Genomic DNA, 15,803 nt, shown 5'->3' on the forward strand with positions numbered 1-15,803 from the left:
CCTAATGATATTCCTAGCGGATTACCACCATTGAGGGGGGTAGAGCATCAAATTGATTTCATTCCAGAGTTTCAATTCCTAATTGACCAGTTTATAGAAGCAATCTCGAGGAGATGAAAGAGCTTTAAAGGTAAGTTGATTAGCTAATGGAAAAATGGTACATTTGTGAGAGTATGAGTCTATGTGTTGTACCCGTGCTCATTGTGCCTAAGAATAATGGAATATGGAGGATGTGTGTTGATTGTCGAGCCATCAATAACATAATAATAAAGTATAGAATCTCATTTCTAGGCTTGATGACATGTTAGATGAGTTACATGTATCCTGTATTTTTTATAAAATTGACTTGAAAAGTGGGTACCATCAGATTAGAATGAAGGAAGGTGATAAATGAAAAACAACATTTAAGACTAAACATGGTTTGTATGAATGATTAGCAATACTGATTGGACTTACATATGCACCTAGTACGTTTATGCATTTGATAAATCATGTGTTGTTTGCATTCATAGGTAAGTTTATGGTTGTATATTTCAATGACATTTTGATCTATAGCAATAACTTAACTAAACATCATGATCATTTGCGTAATGTACTTAATATGTTGCGTAGTGAGAAATTGTATATTAATCTTAAAAAATATACCTTTTGCATGGAGAAAATTGTGTTTCTTAGCTATGTTATAACTGTATAGGGTATTAATATGGATAAGGAGAAAGTTAAGACCATCCAGGATTGACCTACACCATAATCAGTAAGTGAGGTATGGAGTTTTCATGGGATAACTAGCTTTTATAGGTTTTTGTGAAAGATTTAAGTACATTAGTTACACCCTTGAATGAAGATGTTAAAAAGTCAGTTAGATTTAAATGGGAGGTGGAACAAGAATTGACTCTTACTCTTTTGAAAGAGAAATTATGTTTTGCACTTATTTTGGCTTTACCTGAGTTTACAAAAGCATTTGAAATAGAATGTAATGCATTTGGAATTGGAATAGGTGTTGTTTAGATGCAGGATCAGAGGCCTATTATGTATTTCAGTGAGAAGTTAAGTGGAGCGATCTTGAATTATCCCACTTATGACAAAGAACTATATATGTTGGTAAGAACACCTGAGACATGACAACATTGCTTGTGAACAAAAAAGTTCTTAATCCATTTAGATTATGAGTCCTTTCAGCATCTGAAAGGACGAGGTAAGTTGAATAGGAGACATGCAAAATGGGTTGAATTCATTGAAACTTTTTCTTATGTAATTAAGTATAAGCAAGACAAAGAGAACATAGTGGCTGATGCAATTTCACGCTGGTATGTTATTCTAAGCACCATGAATACTAGATTGTTAGGCTTTGAATATGTAAAGGAATTGTATGTTAATGATTCTACCTTTGCCGAGATTTATAATGCATGTGGACATTCGACTTTTGGTAAGTTTTATTTGATGGATGGTTACTTGTTTAAAGAGAATAAATTGTGTGTTCCTGCTAGTTTTTTATATGAATTGCTTGTTCGTGGAGCACATGAGGGTGGTTTGATGGGTCGTTTTGGGGTTGTAAGAATTTTAAATGTATTGCATGGGCATTTCTATTGGCTAAAGATGAAAAGAAATGTGCAATGAATAAGTGAACTATGCATTGTATGTAGAAAAGCAAAATCTATAGTTCAATCACATGGCTTGTGCACACCATTGCATGTATCTATTGAACCTTGGGTGTATATTTATATGGACTTTGTTTGGGACTTACCTAGGTCAAAGAAAGGTAGAGACTCAATTTTTGTTGTAGTTGATAGGTTTTCTAAGATGACAAATTTCATAGCAGGCTATAAGACAGATGATGCAGCTCATATCACAGACTTGTTTTTTAGGGAGGTTATACGTTTGCATGATATTCCTAGGAGTATAGTTTCTTATCATGATGTTAAGTTTCTTAGCTACTTTTGGAAAACTTTGTGGGGAAAGTTGGGAACGAAGCTTTTATTTTCAACAACTTGTTATCCACAAACAAATAGACAAATTGAGGTAGTGAATAAGACTTTATCATAATTGTTGTGTGTTGTAATTCAAAAGAATATGAAAAGTTAGGAATAATGTTTGCCTTTTGTTAAGTTTGCTTATAATAAAATTGTGCATTTTACCACTGATTTTTCTCCTTTTAAAGTTGTTTTTATAGGTTTAATCCTCTTACTCCTATGGACTTAATTCCCTTTCTTATTAAAGAAAAGGTAAGTTTAGATGGTGAAATAAAGAAAAACATGGTCCAACAAATGCATGAGAAGGTTCAGCTTCAGAATGAAAAGAAAAACAAGTTGTATGCTTTTCAAGCCAATAAAGGGTGTAAATAGGTTGTTTTCCAACCAGGTGATTGGGTTGAGTGCACATGTCTAAGGAATGATTTCCTAACTAAAAGAAATCAAAATTATAACATTACGGTGATGGTCCATTTTAGGTTTTAAAGAGGATCAATGACAATGCATAAAAAATTGATCTTCTAGGTGAGTATGGTGTTAATGCTACCTTTAATGTTGCTAATCTTACTTTGTTTGACATAAGTTTTGATTTGTGGTTGAATATTTTCGATGAGAGAGGGGATGATGTCGATCAGCCCATTAATACCAGTAAGGACCCATTACATGTTCTAAATGGGCCAATGACTTGGTCCAAAATAAAGGCATTGAAAAAGACATTGAATGCATTGGTTTTGAAGGTTTTGACTGAGTTAGATTTAAAGGGTCCATTGGAACATCAAGAGGAGGCCTTCATACATTTTATCCATGTGCAAAAGGGGCCCAATTCAACTTTATTTAAGCCATAAGGTGAGGAGAAATCATAACAAAGAAAACAAAAGAATCCAACCTATCTTAAGAAATAAAGTGACGATAAGGCTTCCTAATTCTGCAAGGAGATTATTCCAGCAAATGTAATTGTGTTTCCTAGTATTAAAAGGATCCTAAGAGGTGACAAAAGAAGGGAATTAATACCAGCAATTAATTTCATTTCAAAAGAAGAAAAAAACATAAGTCTAAGATCAAAATCCTACTAGAACTTGGAGACAACATGGGTGACTACCTTTCCTTTAGTTTCTAGGATTAATGGGTTGTATGGAAGGCTATAAAGAAGTCTTGAATCGGTTCTGTAATATTTTCTTTACTTCTCTTCTTCTCACGACAGAATAAGGATTTAATATTATGGGCTTTATTTTATTTTGTTTGCTACAGCTCAAGGCTTATTTGGGCTTAATTAATACTTTGTTTTCAACTAAAATCCAAGGCTTGTTTGGATCAGTTTATGGGCTTTTCAGTTTAGGGTTTTTAGGTCAATTTTATAAGTGGGCCAAATTAGTATACTAAGGTAGATTTATAGGGTTATATTTTTATAAGTATTTAAACCCTTACAAAGCCTAAAGATGAGACTTTTTTATCAATAAGAATTCAAAACGTTGTTTTTAACTTGTGTTAGTGTGATTCTTGCATTCTTTAGTTCTTGAATAAACTGAATCTAACTTATCGAAGATTAACTAGCTTGATGGCATCATTCGACTTCATTCCAATAATATTGGTGCCTTGAAACAAGTTTTCATTGTGTCATACTCCTATTAGACCTAATTTAGTTTTCTAAGATCAGATCTCAATTTTAATTATGAGTTGCATAATGAGATCACGAGGTTCACATCACTAACAAAAAAGACCCAAGTTAAATAAAAAAACCATTGTGAACAAAAATGCAAACTGACCCAGGTTAACTTGACCAACCCGCTCTCCAAATAACAAAACAAATTGACCCACCATTCGTGACATGAGATAAATATTAAAAAAAATAGAATTCCTAAAGAAAGACCTAGCAAAAAAAGGCCGATGTTAAATAAAAAAATATTGAGTAAGAAAAAGCAACCTAACCCGGGTTAACTTGATTAACCCGCACTCGGGATAACCCAACAGGAAGAAAAGTAAAAAAATCACATAGCTCAAGAGCCAATAATTTAATGGCAAAGTATGAAATTGTTAAACAAAACAATTTCATTAAGAAAACCAAGGAAAAAGAATCTGAGGCAACCATGGTTAAGTTGACTGATCTATTACTCGGGATATGAGATCGTGATAACTCAACAAAAAAAAACACAAAAAACTATGAAGCTAAGGGATTAATAACCAAATATCAAATGATGAATTTGAAAAAAAAATAATTTTTAATAGAGGACTACTCTGCTGGAAGGTAACCATGAAAAAATAACAAAGTAAAATATCCAACTGTAAAACAATTTAAAACACAAACAATGCTGACCAAATATGGTATAAAAATGAAAGAAATTAGGGGCTAAATTACAAAACAAAAAAAACAAAGAAAAGGATAGAAAAGGTTATTAAAATAATAAGGACAAAAACTAGATAAAAAAACCAAATAAAATTAAATGTTGAGGGACAAAATTGAAAAAAAAAAGATAAATCAAGAAAAATATAAGACTATAGAAATTAAAAGAATGAAGACCAAAAATAAATTAAAAGAATGCAATAAAAATAATCAAGAAAAGCATAAAGCACATAAATAAAGCAATTAAACATAGGGGGACTAAATTGGATAAAAAAATCAAATTGAATAAAATGACTAGGGATAAAATTGAAAAAAATCCAAACTTCAAAAAGCATAAAAAAACCAAATAAACAGTAATTAAAAGGTGGACTAAAATCGTAAGATTACAAACCGGATGACACAATTGTTTTTTTGGAAGTTCAAGTGCGTTTTTCTAGAAAATAAGAGAGAAAAGAGAGAAGAAAGAAAAAAACTTAAAAATAACAACAAAACCAGTCGAAAAACACCAAAACACCCTTGCAAATAACCTTTGTTTTTTTTAATTACCATGTTAATTCTGCCATTGTATTGTTTAAAAAAAAAAAAAAGATGGAGAAGCCCCTTTATGAATGTTTTTTTTTTCTCTTCCAACTAACTGTTCATTTTTTTAGAAGACAAAAGATTCCCTCACCTAAAGATTTTTTCTTTGCTTTTAAGGGAAAAATAGTCATTACACTGTAACAAAAAAAACATGTCCGGACCATTTTGCAATGATGAATGTATCCCATGGATAAGACATTTCTACCCCCAATTGCAGGTGTCGTAACCCAATTTTGGGTTTTCGCCAAAATTATCATTTTCTTTTAAAATGAAAAGCAAAAAAAAAATGAAAAAGATTGACAAATTGGCAAGAGTAGGCTGAAAAGAGTTTCAAATGCATTGAAGAACCAAGCTGGAGTTTTAGACAAAATTAGAAGCACAATTGTACCCCGAATATACCCAGGTTCGTAAGACAAAGTAGATTCAATATCAAATTAAATTATTACTGAAAGAACTTGCATATTAATTAAGTCTAAGGTCTTAATTATATTTTTAATATGTCAATTTGATTTAATCATGGACCCAATTAAAAGATCAATTAAGTTTAATAATTAATTTGGGCTATATGAAAACAATTAATTAAGTGCAAGGACTTAATTAGACTTTTAATGGGTCAAAGTAATTTTATTAGAGACTTGATTGATGAACAATTAAGTTCGGAAGCCTAATTCAGGCTTACTTGAGAATATTAGAATTTTAGATGATCAAATTTAATTTTTACAAAGTCAATTGAATGAAAATAAGGACAAAATTGCAAGAAAAATAAAGTTTTGGGAAAGAAATTCAAGATCAATAACCTTTTTGTTTTGGTAATTAATTAATAATAAAAAGAGAGGAAACAACGTCGTTTTAGGAGGAAATGTGGATTGTCTTCAACCTCCCTGAAGAAAGAATAAATGGGTAGCGGTTTTTTGTATCTTTTTGCAAGACCATTTAACACATGTTTTCTCTGCCAAACAAGACAAATACACACCACCCTCACCCTTTGCAACAATACTGCCTCCCAACACGATTCCTGCAAAGTGATTCTCCCTATAACCACTGCAACGCCAGTCCAAAACTACTAACTTGACTAGCCTTTGACAACCTGGTTTGAGAGTACCAGTTGGTTTTGGCTTGGCATTAAGGGTTTGGATTAATTCCAAAGGGCTTAATTGCTGAGATTTGACTTCAAATGGGAGCCAAGGCACCCCCCTTATTTCCTATAAATAGCGACGCTCCATGCCGACATAAGAGAAGAAGAAAAGAAAAAAAAAAAGGGAAGAGACCCGCAAAAAAAAAAAAGATAAAAAAATTGACCCCCCTGCACTAGTTTGAGTTGGTTGAAGATACCATAATCTTTCTCTCATTCTCTCTAAACAAAAAACCAACCTCCCACTAACCAGAACCAGCTTCCATTCCTGGTACCACCAGCAGCTCCTCCACATCTCAACTATTTGTTCCAAATCTTTTCTCAGCCATACTAGCCTCCACCTCGAGCCACCAGGCATGCCACCAATAGCACTTCTCCTTTGGCCAGACAAGTCCTCTCATTTCCCTTCCTTCATTTGTTTCTTTTCTTCTTCTTTTAAAAGCATGCAGAACGTGAGTTTATTCACGTTCTACAAGCTTTGCATAGCTAGACGGCTAGGCTAGTGACCAGGTCATGTGAGCTGGACCCTCAGCTAAATCCTATGACTGGGTTGGGCCTAGCCCATTATATAAAATGATTGGGCCTTCAACCGACCCAATCAACTGAGCCAAGCTTGGGCCTGAGGCCCAAGCAACCAAACCCCTAGGCTAAGGATGTGTTTGGCAAGCACACATTTATGCCTTTCCTTTAGTTTTTTTTTTTTTTTTAATTTGTTTTTATTTTAATATCTAGCCAAATAGGCCTTTAAAAAACCTTAGAACATTCCAAAAAAAAAAATCCAATGATTATTTTGAATTTATTTTTGGATCTCTCATGTTTTTTTATATAGCAATTTTACCCAATATAGGATTGTAGACTTATATTGTAAGTTATAGACTTGATATTAAAAAAATACCTGATTTTTCTCCAAAAAAATGTCAAAGAAATTTTTTTTAAAAAAACTAAAAATCCCTTATTTCAAAATATAAAAATAGATTTCTTTTCATGGATTTCACTTGATATTGGGGTTGTAGACTTATACTATAAGATGTTAACCTGGTATTAAGAATATCCACTTTTCACCAAAATTTCCAAAACAATTTCTAACAATTTTGAAAAAAAAACATGTTTTATTTGGTGTGCATATGGCTAGATTCTAAAATTTTCATGTTTGTTTTCTTAAACAAAAAAAATTAAAAATTGTATTTTCATCATAATTTAATAAATATCACAACAAATTTGTGATTATCCTTTAGAATTAGGCTAAAATTTCAAGTAAAAACCTTTTATTTCTTGAGCTTTAGAATAGTTAAGTTTTGATTCGATAAGATAAAAATCTTTTATCGAGAAGGATTCTTTTAAAATTTTAGATGGACTATTGTAGACTTTAGAATGATTTTTTTATATGATGAGATAGAAACTTCTTACTAAAAATAATTTTTTTGAAACTCTAAATAGACTAACAAACAAAAACGTAATTTATAACATCAAAAAATTCTAAATGACGCAATTTATAACATCAAAAAATTCTAAATGTCTTTCCACATTTAGAATCTATACCAGTCGGGATTCAAAAACTTACGCCATTGCAAGACTTCAGGATTACCGGCTGTGCAGGCTTGAAAACTTTACCAGAACGGATTCATAACATCAAATTACTTCAGAGGTTCTACATTTCTGATCGTCCCAAGCTCGATTCCCTACCACAGGCCATGAGCTACTTGAAAGCATAGCAATTTTTGGAAATTTTCCAACTGTCCCATGTTGCAGTCTTGCAGAGAATATGCAAAAGGAGAACAAGCATGGGTTTCGCCCTCATCCCTCGTCTTTATGCTGACCGGAAAAAGATTGCGACACTGGCTGATGATATGTCAAGCTAACAGTCATAGTTGCACCTTTACTACTTTATTCATTAGCTGACGTGGGAGAATAAACAAAAGAATTAATGCAGGTAAAGAAATAAGTTTTTAGAGAAAAAAGAAAATAAAAGATGAGAAGAATGTGGGTTGGAGATATGGGAAATTTGTAATATTTTAATTAATTATCAAAACTATTTTATAAAATAACAAAAATATATATAAATAGTAAAACTCTAAAACATTTTACTATTGGGCTCAGCCGATCAAATCAAACTGTTTAATATAAATAATTTTAAATAAATAAAATAAACAATGAGATAGGTCCAAATAGGCTTAGTCTCCCAACCAAAGAGTGACAGATCTAGGCCATCCTATATCTTTTTCATCTATATACCCGTGTAATTTGCGGTGTAAGTCTGATGTCCCCACCATTAACGTTAAAGATTTAAGAACCTGGGATTTTTCTTATTTCTTAATCATTCACTTTAGTATAAAGAAATGAAATGAGCACAAGCATTTATATTGAAGAAAGAATTCAAGAATTAATATTAAGAAGTGAGTCATTTTTTATTTTTTTTTATTCTCTGCAAATTTCTTTCCACAGCATTGTTCATGTCATACTTCATGCATTATGTCACAATTTTGTGAATCATAAATGTATATAGAAAAAACTTATTTCATGAAAAACAGACTGTTGAATCAGATCAAAGTATTCGCAAATCCATACATTCTAACTGTGTGACCTGATTCTCTGGAACTCACAGCTTTTCCGGTCATCAATTGGCTTGTACAAGACCTGAGTGTAGATAAAGCACTTAATGTGCATCTGAATCTCTAATTAAAGGTCCTGATCATGTTGCTTAGAAATTAACCTTTTCTTAAAATTTTAAATTATCTCCCTTAATAGGAAGCATTTCAAGTTATCATGCAAGCCTTTGGAGATTGTTCAGAACATCGTAATTTCTTATTTTACAATTGAGAATCAATACAGAACCAAAAGTTTTTGAATTTGATCACAACTGTTTTTCTTTCATGTTGGAATTTATTTGTATCAGAATCAGTGAAATAGTTTAGACAGATAATAAACAAGAACAACAAATATAAGAGATTAACAGGATTTGGCTAGGCATAATGAGCTCAAGAATTGCTTTACTGCTATTGTTTGAAAGCTTCTTATGCACTTCTTACGGAAAAAAAGGCACGTTCCATAAGTGGGTTTTCCATGTTAGCCCACAGGCAACTATGGCGAAGGTCCATGAAATTGTTGCAGTCCTTGAGCTCACAATAGAAATAACAGAAGCAAGGGACTCTTGCTGCAAAGTATCTCCTATAAAGATGTCCTTCATGTCTAAAGCTGAGAGTCTTAGCAATCAGAATCTCAAAAAGGAACTACAACAACATTGAAATCAAGCATCCAAACTCGTTACTCGCAGGCATTATTAAGATTCATAAGCTGTCAAAAAGCAAGGGATCCGATTTGATACTGCTAGATACAATGAATAATTCTCGATCCACACACTGTTCTGATGAAGTTTACATGTATATATTATACACAAGTAATGGAATTCTAATTTAAGTAGGAGTCATTTGTTTAGGCTAGATCTATGCTAGATATATCGATCACAGTTACAAGATCATAGCATATTATATAACATGACTCTAGCCTGGATTTCTTCTGTTTTGATTTGAATGAGATTCATTATTTGTTCCCATTACATAGGATATATTCCAATTATGACAAAATTAATTACAACTTCGTTCAGTACCATTCCAATTAATAATCTTTAAAATATAATTCGAAGGATTTATGCTCACACTTCACTATTTTCAAACAAGTGTTGTTATAAAATGGTTTTCTCCCAACACAATTGGAGGAGTATGAAAGAAAAACCATGTTTCATCAATAAAATCAAACGTCTGCTCATCTCCCTTACAGACAAACCACCTTTCTTCTTCTACCAAAAACCTATGTTGCATATATAACATTTGATAATGTTTGAATAATTTTGGCAATGTATAATTATACAACAAAGTTTTATATAGCTAGCTGTTTTCAGCTCTCTTAGTAAAATAGCAAAAAATCAAAGTCATCCTACAAGGAAGAATGACTGAAGGTAAAGGAAAATTAAAAGAAAGAAATGACATCTCAAAGTTCATTATGTCATGAATGTCATTATGTCATGAAAGTAATTTTTTAAAAATTATTTTTTAAACTTTCTTGTATTTGCTTGTCATTAGAAAAGTTGATCAACGAAAAACACTTTTCAGTCAAACAAAAATTTAGCTTGGTTTCTAAGAAAGTGTTTTTCTTTTATTTTGGGTGGAAAACACTTTCTAGAAGTTATGAAAAATTTAGAAATATCATGTTATTTGCTGATTATATCAAATTTGGTCCTTAAACTTTTGATTGCTATATATTTTGTTTTGAATCTTTTTTTTTCAATTTCATCCCTTAGAATTTGATTTGATTTGATTTTTATATCAACTTTGGTCCTTATTTTTATGATTGTTATTTTCTTTTCTCTTATCATTTTTTTAATTGAAATTTTTTATCTATCAAATTTGGTCTTTCTTTTGATTGTTATTTATTTTATTTGAAATAATTTATAAAATTGTATTTTTTTTTAATTTCATCATCTTTCAACTTTTTTATTTGTTAGATTTAATCTCTATTATTTTAATTGTTATTTATTTTATTTGAGATAATTTATGAAATTAGATTATTTTTTTTAATTTTATTCTCATTCAACTTTTTTACTTGTAAGATTTGTTCCTCATTATTTTAAGAAACTTGAAAAAAAATACTAACAATTTATTTTCCAGCTCATTTTTCAAGACATATTCAAACACTGAAAAATATTTTCCAACTTATTTTCCATGATACTACCAAACATCATAAAATAATTCACTTTTCATAAATCTATTTTCAAAGGAAATCACTTTTCAAAAAGAAAGTACTTTCCAGTAAACAAACAGGGCCTTAATGAAAATCATAATTAAATACTGACAGCTAAATCAAATCTATTTCTAGCAGTGCAGCAAAATGTCTTAAATGCATTTATGCTCACCTTCAATTATTTATTCCATTTGGGGTCCAGGAATCTCATCCATATTTTTTGTTCTTTAATTCTTTTTTTTTTTAGGATGGAATTTTTTCATGAGTCTAGTTCTCTTAATCTTAATCTTTCCATCAAATTAACTTCTAACATTTTAATTGGATTAAATTGAAAATGTTTCTAGTTGTCATTGTCAAAAAATTAGCAAATACTAAAGAAAACACCGATGAAATTTTTCCATTAGTAAGAATTTTGCCAACAAAATATTCTCTTGTTGTATCCATCGGTAAACACCGACAAAAATATACCCTTGGTATATACTGAGAGAAATAGAGTGACAAAAAAAGGAATGAAAAAAAAGAGCAAAAAATTACAATGATGTGTCATTTTTATTAACAAAATTACCAACAAATTTAAATATGTCGGTTAAATCCGTCTATGATATTGAATTAATGACCTGATGAGCGACGCTCCTCTCTCTCTCCCTCCTTCATTTCTTCTTCTTCCTTCATTTTTCTCTTCAACAAATAGCACACCCCCTATAATTTTATCACAAATCAACCTCTCACTACAAATTTAGTCACCCCAATACTTAGTTTGTTAGCATCACTATTGTGAATCAAATTTTATTGAGGATTTCCCACTTCAAGTAAGCAAAACTATTCATTTTTTTTTAATTTAAACTCAATTTTAAAATGTTAATTTTTATTGTTGTATATGTGTTTTGTTTATGTGTTTACATGTTTTATAGTTTTTTTTCCACAGATATTTGTTGTGTGAATGTATGATTTGTACATGTTAGTGTTTTTTGAGATTTTATAAAATTGTATTTGTTTGTTAATTGATGAAATTTATTTTGAATTTGTGACTTAAGTGTTTTGTGATAAAATAAATAATGACTTATTTAACGAGTTTGTTTTATATTTTGTCAATTTTATTGTTGAGTTGAATTTTTCGGTAAATGTAGAGAAATTTGAATTTATATAGATAATTGATAATGAATTAAGAGTAGTATTAAAATAGATTCAATAAGTTTGAGTTAAACCAATGTTTGCAAATTTATTTAGTTTATGTAATTAATTAATACATGTTATCATCAATATTCTATATAGGTTTGATATAAGTAATGAATGATCGTTCATGGATGTATCAAGATTCACCCGAAGGGTTGCGTAGGATGAATTGTTGTAATGGGGCTTAGTGTTTTATTAATTATGCACTATCTAATTCGAGAAATATTAGTGGTGGCGGTATTAAATGTTCATATAAGAGGTGTAAAAATAAAATGTTTCTTGATCCAAATGTTGTAATGATGCATCTTCTACAAAAATGGTTTATAAAGAGAAACCTTTGTTAGTTTGCACAGATTGAACCATATATTCCTCACGAGACCATGGTAAAAAGGATGGTTGGGTTAACTTTTAGCTCTAGCAACGTACATGGAGTTGTAGATAACAATAGTAATACTTATATAAATATTGTTATGGATGCGATGAGAATGAATCAGGGTTTTGTCGATCAATGTCCAATTATAGATGAAGAACTTCATGCAAACGTGGCTAGATTTTTTAATCTTTTGAAAGACTCTAATGAGTATGAGATGGGTCTACAAATCAAAGTAAATTATCAGTCGTTGCATATGTGTTCACCATTAAGTCAGATGATGGGTTGAGTGAGGTCGGTTACGATAAAATTATCGAATGGGCGAGAAACAGTTTACATGAAAGGAATAGGCTGAAAGAGAACTTCTATATTGCTAAATCCATGATGAAACCCTTTGGCCTAGGATACTAGAAAATTGACATGTTTTGAAACTTCTAAATGTTATACTACATTGAAAATGCAGAGTTAATCAAGTGCAGAACATGTGAGTATGCCTATTATAAACCCAGAACTGGTAAGAGAAGGAATCTTATCGCACATAAAAAAACTTAGATACTTCTCAATCACACCTAGACTGCAAAAGTTATTCATGCACCAAAAAATATTGAGCATATGAATTGACATCATTCATATGATGCAGTTGTGGAGTAATGGTGTACCCTTTCGATAGTGAAGCTTAAATACATTTTAATATGGTGCTTCTTTAGTTTTCAGTGGAATCAAAGAACGTGTGTCTTGGGTTATGTGGAGACGAATTCAATCCATTCAGGTCATTTGCTACTCCTTATTCTTGTTTAGCTAAGTTAATTATGTCAAGGTGAAAAGGGTACACTAATGGTATAAGAATAAGTATAATATAAACTTAACATGGACCTTAATGTTGGATACTAACATGCTTTATATTTGTTATCTTGTTCACTTTTAATACTTTGCTTGTTAAATGATTAATCTAGATTTATGTTGTATAACACTTGGTACAACAAATACTTGGCACTTTCATAGCCCATACTGTATGGTATAACCGACACCTGAGCTATGAAAGGAACTTGATTTGTTATTAACATAAGTTATAATCATGAATGCCTGACAACATTTACAAGTATTAGCATTATTAGAATAAGATAACTAATGTAATCATGTTAACAATTTATAATCTGATTGGAACCTCCTTTGTGTGTCGTTTCCAATTGAATAATAAGAGTTTATACTATACTTGTTTGAAATACCATTAGTTTAATCCTTATGTTAATCTTCCATCTCAAAGTTCTCATCAACTTCTTCTTCTTCTTCATCTTTATTATTATCATTATTAATAGTATTATTGGTATTATTATTATTACTTCTACTACTACTAGTATTACTATTATTATTATTATTATTATTATTATTATTATTATTATTATTGTTATTGTTGATACTATTGTTGTTGTATTATTGTTGTTTATAATTTATACAGTTAACCTCCCTGTGGTTCGACCCCGGTCTTGCCAGGTTATTTATTACTTCGACACTCCTGCACTTGGGAGAAGACATCAATCTTTTGGTCGTGTCAGGGACTAATTATGAGCATCCAATGGTCGAAACACTATTGGTCGTCCGTAAGTTTTTGGATGTAGTGTTAGAGAGTCCGTACACTTGATGTCTATCGGGTCCACCGGACGATCCTGCCTCCAACCACAAATTCAGATCTATATCCAGGTAGGTCAAATGATCGTTCTCATATCTCTCCTTCAATCGGCTGTTATATGTCTCTTGCAAAGAAAAAATAAATTCATCAAATTCAAGTAAATAATAACTTAAGAAAATAAAACAAAATAGTTGAAAACCAACATATCACAAAGTGTTGAGCTTGGCTATCCATGAACCGTTGCACCCCTTTTTTGTGGTCATCACTCCACATGTATGTTTCCACAGAAAGCTCCATTGGGCTTAGCTCAGTCCAAGAACCGTAGTCTGCAAGATAAAAAAAGTTGTCAGTTAAATATATTTATAAAAAACAACAAATAAAAAAATAGATGTAATTAAAAATAATCTTGTCATTCGCTTCACATGTAAAACAAACGAAATGAAACCGTCGGTGTGCGTTGTAATGAAATGGTGACCGTTATGTGAAACACATGGACATCACGTACTAAATGTATTCTGCCTATATAGTCTCCAAGATTTTGAGGGCATATGGAAAAACCTCATTGTAATTAAATTTCAATTTTGCTTTAAAAAGTTATTCCTAGTCCCTCTTTCTTCTTTTTAATTTGTAATTATAATTCATTTTCTAACCTTATTAGTCAATGAATTTGTGGCACTCTATGATTCATTAGAAAAAGACATGCTAACTACTTTTTTTTGCCTAATTGGATTCCTAATTACTTACTACTTTTTTAATTCCTTTAGTTTTTGGAATTATTGTTTGGATTCAAAAATTTATTTTGTTTATTTTTTAGTTTTAAGATTTGAAGGAAAGAGGGAAAGTCGTTAACAAACAGAAAAAAAAATATTGGTTAGCCACATTTGGGCAACAAAAAAGATTGATTTTAGTGTCAATATGTTCTATTCAATGAGAGGAGTTCGATGATGGTGGCGTTTTTTTCTTTAAACATGTTTGGAAAAGTAGATCAGAGTCCTTTTAGATTTTTTTTTTAATTAGGTTGATTTTTATTTTTATTTTAGTGATTTTGGGTTTGGCTAGTAGTTTATGTAGGTTCTTATGGTATTTTTAAAGTTTTTTAAAATAAAAACGATTTGAAAATTGGAATTTTAGGGTCCAAAAACTTGGATCCTATTTTGAGGTCACCGAAGGTGATCAAAAAATATTACAATAGATGAGAAATCACCTAGTTAAAAAGAAAAAAAAGGATGAACGATGCGTCATCCTCTTCTAAAAAAAAACACCGGGCGTGAGTATGAGATTTTTAATTAAGGCCAGGCTTGTAGGCTTAGCCCACTTACATGACCCTTTTTGAAGGGCCACACGAGCTTGGCTACACAAGCCCACACATTTGACATGTTTATGTTTTTATTTTTTATTTTTAAAATAATTCATTTACAATATTATAAAAAATATCAATGTATTAAATTATTAAACTAATTAAAAATATATTTTATATATTATTTTATTAAATATCATTTAATTTTTACTTTTTTTAATAAAAATATAGCAGTCTTTTTATAATATTAGCAAGGTTTTTTTACAACTCATTAATATTTTTTTAATATTATCTTTTTTTTGTAGCATATATTTTATTGTAGATTAAATAAAATTATTTCAAAAAAAAATATTGTTAAGTCTAGACGGGTCTATGATCTAAATTGCTAGTTTAATGGGTTAGCTCAAACTAACTCGAGTTGATTGAAAATATCGTTGTTTTGATATTTAAAAAAAACTTATTTAATATATATCAAAATTTTACTTGAAAATAGAAAATATATTACCAATAACTGCACATTTGTTTTTTACATTTGAAGAATATTTAGGTTAGACTCATTGTGAAGTGCAGGCCTATTACTAGTCAA

This window comes from Populus trichocarpa, chromosome 13 (genome assembly GCF_000002775.5).
Source record: "Populus trichocarpa isolate Nisqually-1 chromosome 13, P.trichocarpa_v4.1, whole genome shotgun sequence".
Lineage (NCBI taxonomy): Eukaryota > Viridiplantae > Streptophyta > Magnoliopsida > Malpighiales > Salicaceae > Populus > Populus trichocarpa.